Below are 17,920 nucleotides of genomic sequence, written 5' to 3'. Positions count from 1 at the left end.
AGGGGTGTCAGCTGGCTAGAGCTGTCCCTTTCTCTGAGTTCTCTACCCAGGTACAATGCTGAAAGGAAAGAAGATAGGTGTCTTTCCTGAGTCAAAGGTCCTGAAGACCAAGAAGTCCAAGTGTTGAAGGATGTCCACAGTGATAAAAAGAAGAAAATCTGAATGTCTCGTCTCCTTTGGGTAGCCCAAGACATTTCCTTTCTCTGGGCAAACAAATTACCATGAGCTCCTCTGGCTGGTCAGCAAATATACCCCTATATGTGTGTGTCCTATGGGTGTGCTTGATCATTCTTATTCTCTGCTTCCCTTCCTGATCTTCAAATCTGCCCTCCTGGCTATACCATGGGCCGTGTGATTTGGATGGGCTACATGACTTCATAAAGCTATACAGTGTCCTTTTGTATAGCTGGCCAGATAATCTCACATATTGAGAGAGTTGAATCAGAAAGAGCATTTTGTTGAGTAACGAATCCCAGATAAGGGATATTTTCAAGACCTTTGGGTCATTTTCTTTTCTTGCTTGTTAGGATTTTAAATAAGACAGACCAACTAGACTTCATTGTAATACTGCCAAGCATTTCCCTTTTGGCAGATTCACTTGAACTATCTATATCCAAAAAAGCTTTTAATCCTATGGTTAAAATTTGCCATGTTTAAAGTTAAGAGTATAATCTGTAAATTAAAGGTTGGGGGAGAAAAAATTGAAGATGTTTACAGTATTTTAGTCAAAATAATTTTTTAATTAGCAAAAAATTAAATTGTATTTTCAATTTGATCACAAGAACCAAAGTTGTCCATTCATTCAATAATGTAGATTTCAGTTTCCTTACATAGTCATGCAGCTGGTGGGAAGGAAAGGTGCCAAAACATTGGTGCCAATAATTACTCCATTTTTACACTTTAAGAACAATACATTATCTTTTGTCAGAAAGAATTAGATTTTGTGGAAACTAGCTGTAAATTTCCTACACAAAATTTTATTCTACTTCCTCCTCATGTTTTTGCAAAAGTGCCACAATGCTTATTTAATGTCTGGTTTGTATAACTCTTTCCATAATGGATATAAGGATATGTCTGCTTTTTAGGACTTTAAAAATGGAAAATTGTTTCCTAGAGAAATGAATTGGCATTGCTTGTGAGAAATGTATCAAGGGAAGCTGTAACTCCTTAAAGCAAAGTCTTAAAACTTCTGACAGGAGCCAATATTTAGTAGGGCCTTTCCGCGTAGGCTGAGCAAGTTTTTCCTAAGGTTATGCTAGTTCTTTTCCTTAGGAGATATTAGACTCTCAGGTTGTTGATGTATCTTGTTGGCTGCTTGAGTCTAAAAGACTGTGAAGAACTCCAGCTCCCTCTCTGAGGCTTCTGACCATGGGCCAGCAGCATGACTAAATACTAGGAAACTGTGCTCAACTGAATTAATCATCGTCATCATCATCATCATTATCATCATAACAGCTAACGTTTATATAGCATTTACTATGCATCAGGCACTGTGCTAAGTACCTTACAATTATCAGCTCATTTGATTTTCACAATAATCCTGGGAGGTAGGTGTTGTTATTATCCACATTTTACAGATGGAGAAACTGAGGCAAACAGATGTTAAGTGACTTGCCAGCATCATCATTTAGTAATAGTATCTAAGATTCACATAATGCTTACTATGTGCCAGGCACCGTGCTAAAGGCTTTACAAACATTATTTATCTCATTTGAGCCTCACAACAACTCTGTCCCCATTTTACAGATGAGGAAACTGAGGCAAACAGATTAAGTGACTTGCCTAGGATCACACAATGAGGCCAGATTTGAACTCAGGTCTTCCTGATTCCAGGCCTATCCACTGTACCACCTAGCTGCCAACATGGCATCCTCACTGAATATGCCTCCTCTGCTTCGGCTAAGTAAACCTCCTTTTATTACCTGTTAAACGGACTACAAATTTCTAATTTCATTCCAGTATGAGACCTAAACTTCCAGGGGACCAGGGGAGGAGAAAGGGAACAAGCATTTATTATTTGCCTACTATGTCTCAGACACCGTGCAAAGAGTTTTACAAATATTATCTATGTCATTTGGTCCTCACAACAACCCTGAGATAGGTGCCATTATTATCACCAATTAATGGTTAAGAAAGCTGAGGCAAACAGAGATTAAATAATATGCCCAAAGTGACACAGCTAATAAGTGTCTGAGGCTGGATTTTAACTCAGGTCTTTCCGCTCCAGGCCCAGCGCTCTCTTCATTGGTCATTTAGCTTCCTCTGTTCAGGAGGATTCATTTCATAGCAGGGCCATTCCTCTTGGTAATAGTTGAACTACCTGTGGACCATTTGTGCCCAACCTGTGGTAGAGCCTTCCAAACTCATGTTGGCCTGATTAGCCACTGTCTGACACACTGTAACTTGATTCCAACACAGTGATATCATTTTGGTCCTCTTTGAGAACGGACAACAACCAATTTGAACGTTTCAACTCAAATGAAGTAATTTTTAGTGCACCCTACTTCCTATAGATAATAGATTATTTCCTCCCCAACAAAGATAAAAAGATAAGTTTTCCTATGTTTCATTAGCTATTCCAACTAGTTAATCGCTGCCCTAGAATTCCTGGGAACTAGAAAGCTAAAAACATCTCTGATATGCATCATCGATGTAGCCTTTTCTGTCTGAAAATGGAAAGCTGTAAGCATTCTTTGGTGCTAGCACTCTAGAGTTCTGCTGCCCCAATTTTGGTGTTACAACTCCTCATTAGTCATCAAGAAAACTTTAGCCCTTCCCCTTGCTGATCTGAGATTATAAGCCTCGACATTGCCCACATGATTCATGTAGACCCACACTGAGACCTAGAGGAACCACAATACTTCTGTTTTATCTCTAGCACTCTAGGCCAAACTTCAGCCCTCTTGAGAACTCTTTAAGGAACATTCTTCAAGAAACTGTCGTACTATGCTATCTAAGTATTGTTTTGTGTGGACTACTTCTTTCTTCCTTGGATGTGGGGATTCATGTATCACAAAACCACTAACCAAAGGGCAATTGTAACTAAATGCAGAAATTAATATTGATAGGAGAATATGGTCAATTCTCCCCCTTTCAAGTTTTTTAAAATTTATTTTATTCTGAACTTAAGAAATAGAACAAGCATTTCCATAATATAGCAGAACAGAAAAAAGATGATTGTATATGAAACTGCAAATCTATTATGTACAACTTGCTATTCCTTTTAAGTATATAACAATGTTATCATGTAATTTCTTTTTTTCCTTTTTTTCTCCTCCCCCCACCCTAGAGGTGGCTACCATTGTACACATATATGTATATGTATGTATGTCTGTATATGTGTGTATGTATGTATATATATATATATATATATATATATATATATATATATACCATTTTACATATGACTTCTATTTATCAGTTCTTTCTCTAGATGCAGATAGTGTCTTCCTTTATATGTCCTTTGTAGTTAATTTGGGTATTTTGTAACAATCAAAATGACCGTCACTCAAAGTTGTTCTTAAAACAATATTGTCATTACTGTATGCAATGTTCTCTTGGTTCTGCTCATTTTACTCCTCATTATTTCATGCAAGTCTATTCATTGAGTTCATAGTTTTTAATAGCACAGTAGTTTTCTAACAAATTTTTTTTTACTGAATTAGAAAAAAATTCCCCTTTTAAATTATTTCTTATAGACCCCTAAAAATAATCCTAACTCATCTGATGAAAGGAGCTGGGTACTAAATTCATCATAGCATGGAGATGACAATGAGTGAGGTAGGGTAGTGGAGTTCTGGACCTAGAGTCAAGAAAACCTTGGTTCATATGCCACATCTGTGTCACAACTAGTAAGATGTAAGTAACACAATTTGCTAATTGTGTTACTCTGGGCACATAAGCTACTTGGGCCTCAAATTCCTTATCTATAAAATGAGGGGATCATACTCAATGTGCTCTCAGGTCCTTTTCTAAATTTATCATCTTGAAAGTTTTTGCTAATGGAACACAAGGTCTAGAATTTCTTTTAAGATGGAAAGCAGAGCCCTAGGAACAGAGCACAAGACCACTGTGCAAGGATGTTAAATTTTCCATGCGAGCCTTTAATTGACAAACATTACAAATCAGGGCTTGAATTGTTGTTTTGTTGATTGTCGAGACTTGAGAAAGTGATGGAGAAAATATAATGCAGATTCAAATTAAAAGTATGTTATGTGTACATTTTCTTTTGGATGGACAATTGTTAAACATTTACCATTACACGCCTGGGTCCTATTTAATTTGGCCCAACTTACTATCTATCCTGAAGTGTTTTTTCAAATATGCTTCACAAGAGCCCAAACTAAAAAACCCTAGCTCCAGGGCAGTTTAAAGTTTTATGGTTGTTGTGGCTTATTACTAGGGATTACATTTGGACAAAACAGTGAAATGAAAAAGCACATAGGAACTAGGTGATTAAAAAAAGAGATAGGCTACTCATTAAATGGGAGTGAAATATGTGTTACACTGATGCCCACATAATGTTAAAGGACCTAAAAGAACTAGATGTCTAAACAAGTTATACACAGGATAAATTAGAGATTATTGACAGAGGGAAGGTACCAGCATTAAGGTGGACCATGAAAGGCTTCTTGAGAAGGGAAGATTTTAGGTTGGATTTAAAGGAATCCAGTAAAGCCAGGAGGCAGAGATGAGGAGACAATTCCAGGTATGAAGAACAGCCAGTGAAAATTTGTGAAGTCTGGAGATGGAGTGTCTCATTTGAGGAGGTCGGTGTCGCTGCATTTTAGAGTATGTGGAGGGGTGTTTGTGTGTAAGGTGTAATAAGATTGGAAAGGTAGGAAGGGACTAGATTATGAAGCTTTTAAAAGCCAAACAAGATCTTATATATGATTCTGTATTAAAGCATATGCAAAAATATAATCTAGTTTAGTTAAATAGGTCAATTTCTTGGATTTAGGAATGGAGGAATTAGATAATCATACAGGAATGAGAAAAGCAGAGAGAAAAAACTTTGTTTTCTTTAGGGAAACCTTAGGAAAACATCAATGGATGAAATCTATGTGTTTTGAAATCTGTTATGTGATGTAGAGGAAAAAGCCCTGCTTTTGGAGTCAGGGAGTTTTAATCCTAATCTCGTTTCTGCCATTAATTGTCTATGTGATTTTGGACAAGTCATTTAATCTTCCTGGGCCCCAGTTTCGTCATCAGTAACATGGGGGCTGAATTAGGTGCTTTTTAAAGTACACAGTAACATTCTCATTTTATATTAATGTTTAATAAGAGTAGCAAAAGTCATAAGATGAAATACAGACCAAAGTAATAAATATTGAACTCGAGTTTGATTCAGATTAACTTCAGAAATAGGAGACCTCTGATCAGAGTCTAGTCACTGGTTGGGGTGTGTGTGTGTGTGTGTGTGTGTGTGTGCGTGCGTGCGTGTGCGTGTGTGCACTCATGAGCACACATCTGCAATTGCCAATGCGAAAATTAGTTTTCCTGTCCATATAAAATAATAAAATAATGATTATGTGTTTACATAGAGAGATTTCTGTGGAATATTATTTGCCTGAGTACCGAATTTGGGAATAGGTTGGGAACTTAGTATCCAAGCCATCTTGGTTTTTTTCTTTTTCTCTGTTGACTTCTCCCCATCCACACAGAAAATCTTGTTTTTGCCAGGCCAGATGCTTCAGAATAGTTTCACAATACCAAAGAGCAGTTAGAATGTCAGAAGAGGAGGTATGAATATTCGGCCTTTACCCTTCAGGATCATAGGAGGAGATCCTTCCAGAGTAGACTTTGTGTTACAAATTTGAAACATCTGCTCACTTGGGCCTTTTCTACTGAAGCTAGGAAATATTTACAGGAAAATGACACAGGAATACCATGAAGATGGTGGAATGGGAAGTCTCAAAGTAGCTTATTTCTCAAATATCTTCCTCAAAAATTATAATGCAAATACCAAAAAGAAGCAGGACTATCAGAAAGACAAGAGGAAATTTAATACCTACTTTTTTATTTTTTATTAATTTTTGTTTTAGTTTTCAACATTCACTTCCACAAGATTTTGAGTTCCAAATTTTCTCCCATCTCTCCCTTCTCCCCCGTCCAAGACAGCATGCATTCTGATTACCCCTTCCCAGAATCTGTCCTTCTTTCTATCACCACCCCCCTTCTCTTATCCCCTTCCCTTCTATTTTCCTGTAGGGCAAGATGATTTCTATACCCCATTTTCCCAGTTGCATGTAAAAACAATTTTCAACATTCGTTTTTAAAACTTTGAGTTCCACATTCTCTCCCTTCCTCCCTCCCCACCAACCCTCACTGAGAAGGCAAGCAATTTGATGCAGGTCATACACATGTAGTCATGCAAAACACCTCCATAATAGTCATGTTGTGAAAGACATTTCCCTCCATCCTATCACACACCCCCCATTTATTCTATTCTCTCCTTTGACTTTGTCCCTTCTCAATAGTGTTTGCTTCTGATTACTCCCCTCTCCCTATTTGCCCTCTGTTCTATCATCCCCCCTCTTATCCCTTTCCCCCCTACTTTCCTGTAGGGTAAGAGAGATTTCCATACCCAATTGAGTGTGTATGTTATTCCCTCCTTCAGCCAAATCTGATGGGAGTAAAGTTCATTCATTGCCTTTCATTTCCCTCCTCTTCTCCTCACTATAAAAGCTTTTTCTTGCTTCTTTTATGTGAGATAAGTTACTCCATTCTACCTCTCCCTTTCTCTTTCTCCCAGTACACTCCTCTCTCACCCCTTAATTTTATTTTTTAGATATCATTCCTTCATATTCAACTCACCCTGTGCCCTCTGTGTGTGTGTATATACACATACACACACACACACACACACACACATTCCCTCCAACTACCCTAATACTGAGAAAGGTCTCATGAGTTACAAATATCATCTTTCCATGTAGGAATGTAAATAGTTCAACTTTAATAAGTGCCTTATGATTTCTCTTTCCTGTTTACTTTTTCATGCTTCTCTTGAATCTTGTATTTGAAAGTCCAATTTTCTATACAGCTCTGGATTTTTTCATTAAGAATGCTTTAAAATCCTCTATTTCATTGAATATCCATTTTTCCCCTTGAAGTATTATATTCAATTTTTCTGGGTAGGTGATTCTTGGTTTTAATCCTAGCTCCTTTGACCTCTGGAATATCATATTCCAAGCCCTCTGATCCTTTAATATAGAAGCTGCTAAATCTTGTATTATCCTGATTGTGTTTCCACAATACTTGAATTGTTTCTTTCTGGCTGCTTGTAATATTTTCTCCTTAACCTGGAACTCTGGAATTTGCCTACAATATTCCTAAGAGTTTTCCTTTTGGGGTCTCTTTCAGGAGGTGATAGGTGGATTCTTTCAATTTCTATTTTACCCTCTGGTTCTAGAATATCAGGACAGTTTTCCTTGCTAATTTCTTGAAAGATGATGTCTTAGCTCTTTTTATTTTATCATGGCTTTCAGGTAGTCCAATAATTTTTAAATTATCTCTCCTGGATCTATTTTCCAGGTCAATTGTTTTTCCAATAAGATATTTCACATTTTCTTCTATTTTTTTCATTCTTTTGGTTTTGTTTTGTAATTTCTTGATTTCTCATACAGTCATTAGCTTCCATTTGCTCCATTCCAATTTTTAAGGAATTATTTTCTTCAGTGAGTTTTTGGATTGCCTTCTCCATTTGACCAATCCTGCTTTTTAAAGCATTCTTCTCCTCATTAGCTTTTTGGACCTCTTTTTACTATTTGGGTTAGTGTATTTTTTAAGGTGTCATTTCTTCAGCATTTTTTGGGTTCTCCTTTAGCAAGCTGTTGGCTTGTTTTTCATGATTTTCTTGCATAACTCTCATTTCTCTACCCAATTTTTCCTTTACTTCTCTTGCTTGCTTTTCCAAATCCTTTTTGAGCTCTTCCATGGCCTGGGGCCAATTCATATTTTTCTTGGAGGCTTTGCATGTAGGAGCTTTGACTTTGTTGTCTTCTTCTGGTTGTATGTTTTGATCTTCCTTGTCACCAAAGTAAAATTCTATAGTCTGATTTTTTTCCCACTCTTTGCTCATTTTCCCAGCCAATTACTTGACTTTTTAACTCTTTATTAAGGTAGGACTCTGCTTCCAGTGTGGAGCATGTACTGTCCCAAGCTTCAGGGGTTTTGTACAACTGTTTTTAGAGATATTTCTAGAGACCGGTAAGTTCTCAGTTCTTCCAAGGTGGTATGATCTAAGGAGAGGTGTTTATTCTTTTCCTGGCCTGTGTTCTGGTTTGTGAGTGACCACAAGCACTCTTTTCTGTCTTGTAACTGTGAGGAGGATTCTCTCTCTACCACTGTCACAAGTTCCACCACACCAGGGCTCCTCCTTGCCCCAGGACTGCCACCCAGGACTGCAACCCAGATTCAAGCAAGGGCAAAGCAAGAGAATCCTGTCTGAGAGCCAACAAAAAGATCCCTGCAATCTACCTCTGATTAGCCACTGGATCCTCCCCCTCCCCACATTGTCTGTGGGCCTGGAGCTCTGGAAGCAGTCACTGCTGCTGTTGCCACAACCACCACCACCACCACCTCCACCGCCCTGGGGCTGGGGCCCGACTGTATCCTTCTCTCACCTAGGTCCAACAGAGTTTCCCCACTGACCTTCTACTTTCTCTTTGGCGTTTGTGGGTTGAGAAGTCTGGAAACCACCACAGCTGCCAGTGATTGTGCTCTGTTCCCAGCCCAGTGTGATAGGCCCTTTCTGTTGGCCTTCCAGGCTGTTTTGGGTTGGAGATTTGTTTCACTCTGTCATTTTATGCATTCTACTGTTCTAGAATTTGTTTAGAGTCATTTTTTACAGGCATCCTTTTTTTTTTTTTTGCAGGGGGAAGGCAGGGCAAATGGGGTTAAGTGACTTGCCCATGGTCACACAACTAGTAAGTGTGTCAAATGTCTGAGGCTGGATTTGAACTCAGGTCTTCCTGACTCCAGGGCTGGTGCTCTACTCACTGTACCACCTAGCTGCCCCCTTTTTACAGGTATTTGGAGAGGTTTGGGGGAGAGTTCAAGGAAGTCCCTGCTTTCACTCTGCCATCTTGGCTCTGCCCCCTAATATCTACATTTTATGCAAGCTAACCTCACACTCAAGGAGGACTTGGTTTACGTTCTATCTTTGATACATATTGGTGATCATTGAACCCCTTTGTACCTCAGGAAACTCTCTAAGTTGCAGAGTAGGTGCTGATCGACATCTGTGGCAATTTTCTTTTTGGAAATTTCCTACATCAGTGAAGTTATTGAGCAAGCAAGCAAACAAAACAAAAAACGACAGAAAATCCATCTTCCTTAACACTCTTTTAAATAAACACCTGGGATAAATTTACAATGGGGCTGCTAGGTGGAGTAGTAAATAGAGTGCTGGGTCTGGAGTCAGGAAGGGTCATCTTCTTGAGTTCAAATGTGGCCTTAGACACTTAATAGCTGTGCAGCCCTTGGCAAATCACTTAACTGTGTTTGTTTAGTTTCCTCATCTGTAAAATGAGCTGGAGAAGGAAATGGCAAACCACTTCAGTATCTTTGCTAAGAAAACTCCAAATAGACTCATGAAAAGTTGGATATGACTGAAAATGACCGAACAACAACAGCAACAAATTCACATTGTACCAGATTCTCATGGTCCATTTCATTTAATATACATGTATATACACATATATGTACATATGCATATGTATACGTGCACATATACACATACATATATATGTGGGGGCATATATTAGTTTATAACTGGAGGGGATCTTTTGCACATACATGCACATACAGATGTGCAGAGAAATGAGCACAGATCTCATATGATTGGGGGAAAGGGATTGAAAGAAGCCAATATAATGATTTAAAAAGCAAAACATACTGAAACAATACCAATATTCACACCAGAAATAAATCTACATTTTCTCAAGACATATTAAAATGAGGAATAAACAAATGGAAAAAATTCCAGGAAGAAATAAAATTGGTAAAAGTATCATAAAGTGTAAGGCAGTATGATGTAGTGAATAGAGTAGGCTTGAGTCAGGAAGAGCTGAATTCAAGTTCTATCTCTGACATATACTTGCAGTGCGGTATTGTAACTTCTTTTCTGAACCAGGTAACTTTTTAAGACTATAAACTGTTGAATAGTTTCTGCTTTCCATTGACTGAAGGAGGGTCCTCAGTTGGAATTCTTGACACCAATGAAATCACAATTCAGTCCTTCTCCCCCAGAAGAAAAAGAAAATCATGAAATGAAATAAAAAAGAAACCGAGTGTAATTAAGGAAAGATCAAGAAAAGTCTTAATTATCACTGGAAAATATAAACAATTAGATTAAAATAGATTAGATGAAAAATAGATTAGATAAAAAATAAAATTATTTTACTAGAGATCAAAATGTCAAAAGCCATGAGGAAGAAGGAAAACAATCCATGAAGATCATTTAACTATCAATCAATCAATGTTTGTTAAGCATCTATGATATGTCAGGCACTGTGCTAAGCACTGGGGACACAAAAAGAGGCAAAAGACAACACCTGCCCTTTGGGAGTTCCCAATCTAATGGGAAAGACAATATGCAAAGCCATATATGCAAAAAGCTACATATAGGATAAATAGGAAATAATTAATAGAGGGAAGGCACTATTATTAAGAGGAGCTGGGAAAGGCTTCCTATAAAAGATGGGATTTTAGTTGGTTAACTGTTTGTCCCTTGTTTTTGAAAAAGACCAATAACATCACAATGTTGGGGTCAGGGTGCAGTGTGTTTGTCTATGACTGATAAGACCAATTGAGTTCAGAAGGTGCTATCACAGATCAGGCACAAGTGGTCTGTTAGGACATTTAGATTGGAAGTAGCTCTAAATTTGTGCAGGTCACCTTTCCTTTGTGTTTCTACGATTCTGCTTTGCTTATGCAGTACAACACCTTCTTTCATGTGACACTCTATGCTGAATAATCCTGTGCCTGCATTTCCCATGTCTCACAGTCAATACTAAAGTTCTTCAGAGATACCTTGAAAGTGTTCTTATACCTCTTCTTCCGACCACCATGTCAGCACTTACCTTTTGTGAGTTCTCCATAAAATAATCTTTTGGGTAAGTGTGCATTTGGCATTTCAAATATGTGGCCAGCCCATTGGAATTGCACTCTCTATAACAGAGTTTGAATGCTTGGCAGTTCAGCTCTAGGGAGGACCTTGGCATCATTGTGCCAGGTGATCTTCAGGATCTTCCTGAGACAATTCAAATGGAAGTGGTTCAGTTTTCTGGCATGGTGCTAATAGACTGTCCACGTTTCATAGGTATACAAGAATATAGTCAGCACAATGGCTCTGTAGACCTTCAGTTTAGTATGCAGCCTGATACCTCTTCTCTCCCACGCTTCCTTTTGTAGCCTTCCAAACACTGAGCTAGAACCGGCAATGCTTATGTCGATCTCATCATCTCTGTGAATAGCCCTGGAGCATGTACTGCCAAAGTAAGTGAACTTATCCACACCATTCAAAATTTCTCCATTTGTTGTGACCAATGATTCCACCTATAGATGGTGTGATGCTGGCTGGTGGAGGGCCTTTGTTTTCTTGGTGTTGATTGTCAGGCCAAAATTAGCACAGGCAGCAGAGAATTGATCCTACTCTCAGAGGCTGCATTGAGTGCACAATCATCTGCAAACAAAAAAGTCACGTACTAACGATCTCTCCACTATAGTCTTGGTTTATAGCCTTTTCAAGTCAAATAGTTTATCATTAGTGCAGAAGCTGATCTTGATGGTGTTTTCATCCTTGTTGAAGGCAAACACCCAACCTTACTTCACTCTATTGGTGATTGGGAAAGCATAAGAGCATCATCCTTCATCTAGAATCTGTTAGAGCATGCCATCATGAATTTGGTATACAATGCTGACAAACTTCTCTGGGCAACCCAATTTCTTCATGATCTTCCACAAGCCCTCACAATCGACAATATCAAAGGCCTTACTGGGCCATCTCCAGTCATCCTGACTTATATCCAGCCACTGGATCCAGATGACTCTGGAGGAGAAAGTGAGGCTGGGTGACTTTGCACGGCTTTCCTTTATTAAAATCCAATTCATCTTCAACTCATGGCATCATGAAAACAAACCACAAAACACATATAATCACAGGCCTTGGTCAGGTCAACAGATGTTGTATACAGACCTCTATTCTGCTCCTGGCATCTTCCAGATGATTAATTAACTAATTAAGGAGGATTCTTGCAGGGATCTTGCCAGCAGTGACTAGGAGAGAAATCCCTCAGTGGTTGTCAAAGGGCAGCCTGTTTTCCTGAGACGGGCAATGGAGGCATCCTCAAACTTCTGGTGGTTGAGTTCCTCTTACTATATAATCCGGAAGAGTTCATGTATGAGCAATAGACTCCTTGCATGGTAGATCTCTGCTGGGATGGAATCAGTGCCAGGAACTTTGCCACTCAAAAGACCCTTTTGGCATTTAGCATTTCCTCTTCAATCAGAGGTTTGGCTAGAGAGGAAGAGATTACAACTTGAGGTATACCATCAATGGCTTCAGCATTGGTTGAGGATGGTCTGTTAAGAACACCATGGAAATGTTCAACCCATCTCTCCAGGATTATGTCCTTGTCACTAATCAGTGTGGCTCTATCTTCACTGAGTAGTTGAAATACAGAGGTCTTTGGCCCATAAATAGTCTCCGAGGCATCATAGAAGCACTTGGGATTATTGCTGTTCAGTATAGAATTGACTCTCATCAGTGTTCCTGCAGAGCCTCAAGAATCCTACGTCTCTCTAAGCTTCACTTGCGCTTTGCTTTTGATGGAGTTAAACGCTGCCTTTTTGGATACAGACAAGCTATCCTGCTGATAAAACCCATGGAGTTCCCATTTTCTGAATATCCCCTGACTGCTTCTGGAAAACAAAAAACAAAGAACTTCAGATAAAATGCCAAGAAGTTGTTATCTTTAGCATACTAATACTAACTTACTTTTAACCTTTAATGTGAAAAAACTCTAGTAAAACTGAGATATTGAAGGTCTTGCTCATAGTTATTCCAGCAAATTGCTGTCTGTATCATCCCCACTCTTTCACCAATCTCCAATCTTCAAGCTCTCCCTGTCTATTGGCTATGTCCTTGCTGTCTACAAACATATCTATGTCTCCCTCATTCTTAAAAATAAACAAACAACAACAATGATCCTCTCTTGATCCATCCACCCATCTATCCCCAACAGCTATCATCCTCCCTTTTATGTCTAAACTCCTTCCCATTCTCCTTCTCTGGATCTTCTTTCAGGTCTCGCCCATTAATTAGGACCATCCTCTATGGCTCTGTCCTGGACTCTATTTTCTTCTCCCTCTATGCTACTGTAACAACCTCTGCCAAGAGGTTGGCTTGACACAAACCCCCCGGAATTTGTAGTTCCTCCTACTTTGAGAAGAAAGGAAACTAGTGAGAGATCAGCCCTTGGACAGAAGGGTGAAAGTTTTTAATGCAAGGAGCACTGATGGAGTTTTTGGATTATCAAGGAGAATGAGGAGAGAAGGGAGAGCATTCAGCATGACATATGTATACAGAGTAAATTGGAGGTAAACTCTCAGCAAGAAGAGAGATGGGTAAAGGCATCTTGCAGAAAGTGAAATTTTAGATGAAACTTGAAAGAAGTTAGGGAAGCATGGAGACAGAGGTGAGGAGGGAGAGCTATAAGCAGGGAAAATATAGTCCATGTCTGCTACATCTTTAATTTACCTTTCTTTAATGCCATGAGAAATGACTTCTAAATGGACAAGTGGAGAATGTGGACTGTGTTTTTAAAATTTAGTTCAGAAACAGATGTGCTAAGATGAAAAAACAATAACAAAAAACAGCTGCAAGGAATTTGTGGTCCCTATCCTGCCCCTACCTTATTTCTGTTTAATTGTGTTTTTTAAAAAATCTGTTGAATAACACATTTTTCAGATTTAGTATTATTTCTCATAAATGCCCATGGCTTTCCTTGTTTTTATGTTGCCTGCTTTCCCTTTGATTATAGCATGAGGATGCAATTGGAGCCTCACAGGAGAATGACCTTTCCTAGCATAGGGCTGACCGCCAACTCTACTCAGCCCCTTGTTAGAGAGTTTTGCTTTTTAACTGGGGGCATGTGTACAAGCCATTTCAAAATTACACTTTCAAATGAAGAATTGCTATGAATTCAAGCCGTTAAAAATACAAATCTTCCCCATATTAAAGAGCCTAAAGGTAACTGGATATTACACTCTTTCTCTTGGTGATCCCATTAGCTACCACGGATTCAATTTTCATCTCTATGCTAGTGATTCTCAGATCTCTTTATCTATACCTAACCTCTCTCCTGACCTCCAGTCTCATATGTCCAGCTGCCTATTGGGCATCTCAAACTGGATGTGCCACAGACATCTTAAATTCAACATGTCCAAAACTGAACTCATTATCTTTCCACCTCTAAACCCCTTATCCTAACTTTTCTATCACTATCTAGGACATCATGATCCTCATAGTTACTCAGGTTCAAAACCTAGGTGTCATCCTTGTCTCCTCATTCTCTCTCTTGCCCCCCATATCCAATTTGTTGTCAAGTCTTATCAATTCTGCTTTTGTAACATCTCTTTTATATGCCTCCTTCTCTCCTCTGACACTACTACTACCCTGGTACAGACCCTCATCACCTCATGCCTAGACTATTACAGTCTCCTTTAGTTAGTCTCCTTCCTTCAAGTTTCTCCCTACTCCATTCTATCCTCTATTCAGCTGCCAAAGTGATCTTAAAGCAGTCTGATCAGGTTATTCCCCTATTCAATAAATTCCAATGGCTCCCTATTATCTCCATAATTAAACATAAAATCTTTCATTTTGGCTTTTAATGACCTTCATAATCTAACCCTTCCTACCTTTCTAGTCTTATATTCTATTCGCCTCTACATTACATACTCTGTAATCCAACTACTTGTACTCTGGTCTTGGTATTTCTCTCACAAGACACTATCTCTTGATTCAGTGCATTATCAGGGGCTATCTTCCATATATAAAATGTTCTCCCTCCTTACCTCTGCCTCCAAGCTTCCCTAACTTCTTTCAGGTTTCTGCTAAAATCCCACTTTCTGCAAGAAGCCTTTCCTGATCTCCTTTAATGCTCATGCCTTCCCTCTGAAATTGCCTCCTGTTCGTTCGTATCTTCTATAGTTATTTACGTCTCCTCCATTAGACTGAGTTCCTTGAGAGGAAGAGTCATGTTTTTTTGCTTATCTTTATATATTCAGTGCTTAATGTGGTGCCCGGCACATAGTAAGGACTTAATGAATGCTTATTGACTGACTAGTAAGGTCCTGAGGAAGGGCAGTGAGATGGTGCAGTAGATGGAACACTGGGTTTAGGATCAGGAAGACTCATCTTCATGAGTTCAAATCCAGTCTCAGACATTTACTGACTGTGTGATCCTGGGCAAGTCACTTAATCCTGTTTGCTCTATTTCCTCTTCTGTAAAATGAGCTGGAGAAGAAAATAGCAAACCACTCCAGTATCTTTGCCAAACAAAAGCCCAAAATGGGGTAAGGAAGAACTGGACATGATTGAAATGACTGAACTAAAAAGTTTCTAAGGAAGGATTAGAACTAGACAGAACTCCTCACTACAAGTCTAACACATTTCCCATTAACCCATGTAGCCTTTCCTGTTGAATGATACTGGTGAAATTGAATATTTATAATACAGAAGGGTTTGAAAGAGCCACTTCTTCACGATACCCTAGACAACCCTCTGTGTCCTTCTGACAACAATGTACAGAATGGAACACAAACCATAACTGAATAAGCCAAATAATACATAATGTTGTAGCATTTCTCTCCTGACCTTTTTTCTTTCTAACCCTTTTTGGAAAGGATTTAACTGATTAGTCATCTCAGAATTAGATCTTGTTTTAGTAACAGAATTGTATTTACACCTTCTTCAGTTACATGAAGACATTCTACTAAAACAAAGTTCTTTGGAGCATTTCAAGGGAAAAAAATTCTATAATGAAAATAAATCATGTAAGATAAATTGCATCATGAAGCATGGGAAAGTGTGTCTTCTGGCAGGGAGGAATATAGTACAGGGGATAATTAAAGCCTAACTTGGGGAACAACTTCAACTGTAACAGAGAATAGGTTACTATTACCAGAGCCAAGTGAAATTTGTGTGGCTAAACCACATTAAAATCCTCTTTTTAGTGGATATTGAAATACTGTTCTTAATTCTGAGAGCCATGATTTGGGGGAGGCCTTGAAAGGCAAGCCTCCATCAACAGGAAGATAACCAGAAGAGAAAGAGACTTGAATAATGCCATAATCATTCCATTTAAAGAAAAAGGGGATGTTTAGCTTGGAGAACATAATACTTGAGGGATATGACTCCCATCTTAAAAAATTTAAGGAGTTGTTTTTTGGGAAATATTTTTTTGGCCGATATTTGTATGACTGTTTTGATTAATCCCATGAATCATAGTTTGTATCTACTACACTTCATCCCATCAGGGTGAATCTTATACGTAAGGATATACGTTTATTAAGATTTTTGTACACACAAGCACTATCCTTCTTGTGCGAATGAATCATTGACTATGACATCAAATCCAACTGTGGTGGTTCTACCACTCTTGAAGATGAGGAGTTTTTATGAAAATCTTTGCAGATTTTTTCCACTCAGAGCTACATGGAATGTTTATATCTTATCCTTTACTTTTTTCTCTTGGTGATCTCATCAGCACCTATGGCTTTTTATCATAAATTTTATGAAGATGACTCACAGATCAATATATTCATTCCCAGTCCCTTCTCTGAGCTTCGGTCCCACATTATCAGATCATAAATTCCTTCTCTGATCCCTCTTAGATACCTTAGACACTGAATTCAACCTTCTCATTTTACAGATAAGGAAACTGAGGCATAGAAAAGTTAGATGATTTACCCAGTATCACATAGTATCTGAGGAAGGATTTGAACCCAGGTCTTCTTGACTCCATGTCTAGTATGATATTCACTGTTATCAACTGCTTATTGGACTTGTCAAACTAGGTGGTCCAGACACATGTCATACTCAACATTTCCCAAACTGAACTCATCTTTTTTCTAAACCCATACCTTTTCCCAACTTCCTTATTTTTTTGAGTGACACTATACTTTTTCCAGTCTACAGGTTCATCCTGTAGCATCATCCTGGATTCTTTACTGTCCCTCATCCCACATACTTAGTCAGTTGCCAAATCTTACCATTTATGACTCTTCAGTATCTCTCGTATCTACCGCCTTCTCTCTATTCTCACAGCCATCATCTTAGTTCAGGCCCTTACCACCTCTTGCCCAGAGTCTAAGTTTTGAGTTCAAGTTTTACAGAACAAATACTTTTATTAAGGGGATTTGTTCTGTGAAGTTTGGATTCAGTCAAAGGGTCACATCCGAGGACCTAGAGGGCCACATGTGGCCTCGAGGCTGCAGGTTCCCCACACTTGGTCTAGACTATTTCAACGGTCTCCTAGTTGGTTTCTCTGTTTCAAGTTTCTCCTCACTCCAGCTTAGATGACAAAGTGATTTTCCTCAAATACAGATTGGATCGTGCCATTCCTTACTCAGACTCAGGTGACTCCTTATTACCTCTAATCATCATTAACTCTTTTATTTAGTTTTTAAAGCCTCTCACAATTTATCCCTGATCTGTCTTTTTGGTCTCACTGCCCTTTCCCACACTCTATGATCCAGCTAAGCTGGATTTTTCCCATGTCCTCTCTAAACTTCCGCTATCTAGTAGACCATCCCTTTCAATAAAGTGTGCATGTGCGTGCGTGCATGTGTGTGTTTGTGAGAGAGAGACAATGTTCATCAAAACCAATCAGCTCAACAACCATGTCCGACA

Source organism: Trichosurus vulpecula, chromosome 7 (genome assembly GCF_011100635.1).
Source record: "Trichosurus vulpecula isolate mTriVul1 chromosome 7, mTriVul1.pri, whole genome shotgun sequence".
Classification (NCBI taxonomy): Eukaryota; Metazoa; Chordata; class Mammalia; order Diprotodontia; family Phalangeridae; genus Trichosurus; species Trichosurus vulpecula.
Note: the sequence above shows the minus strand (reverse complement) of the source record.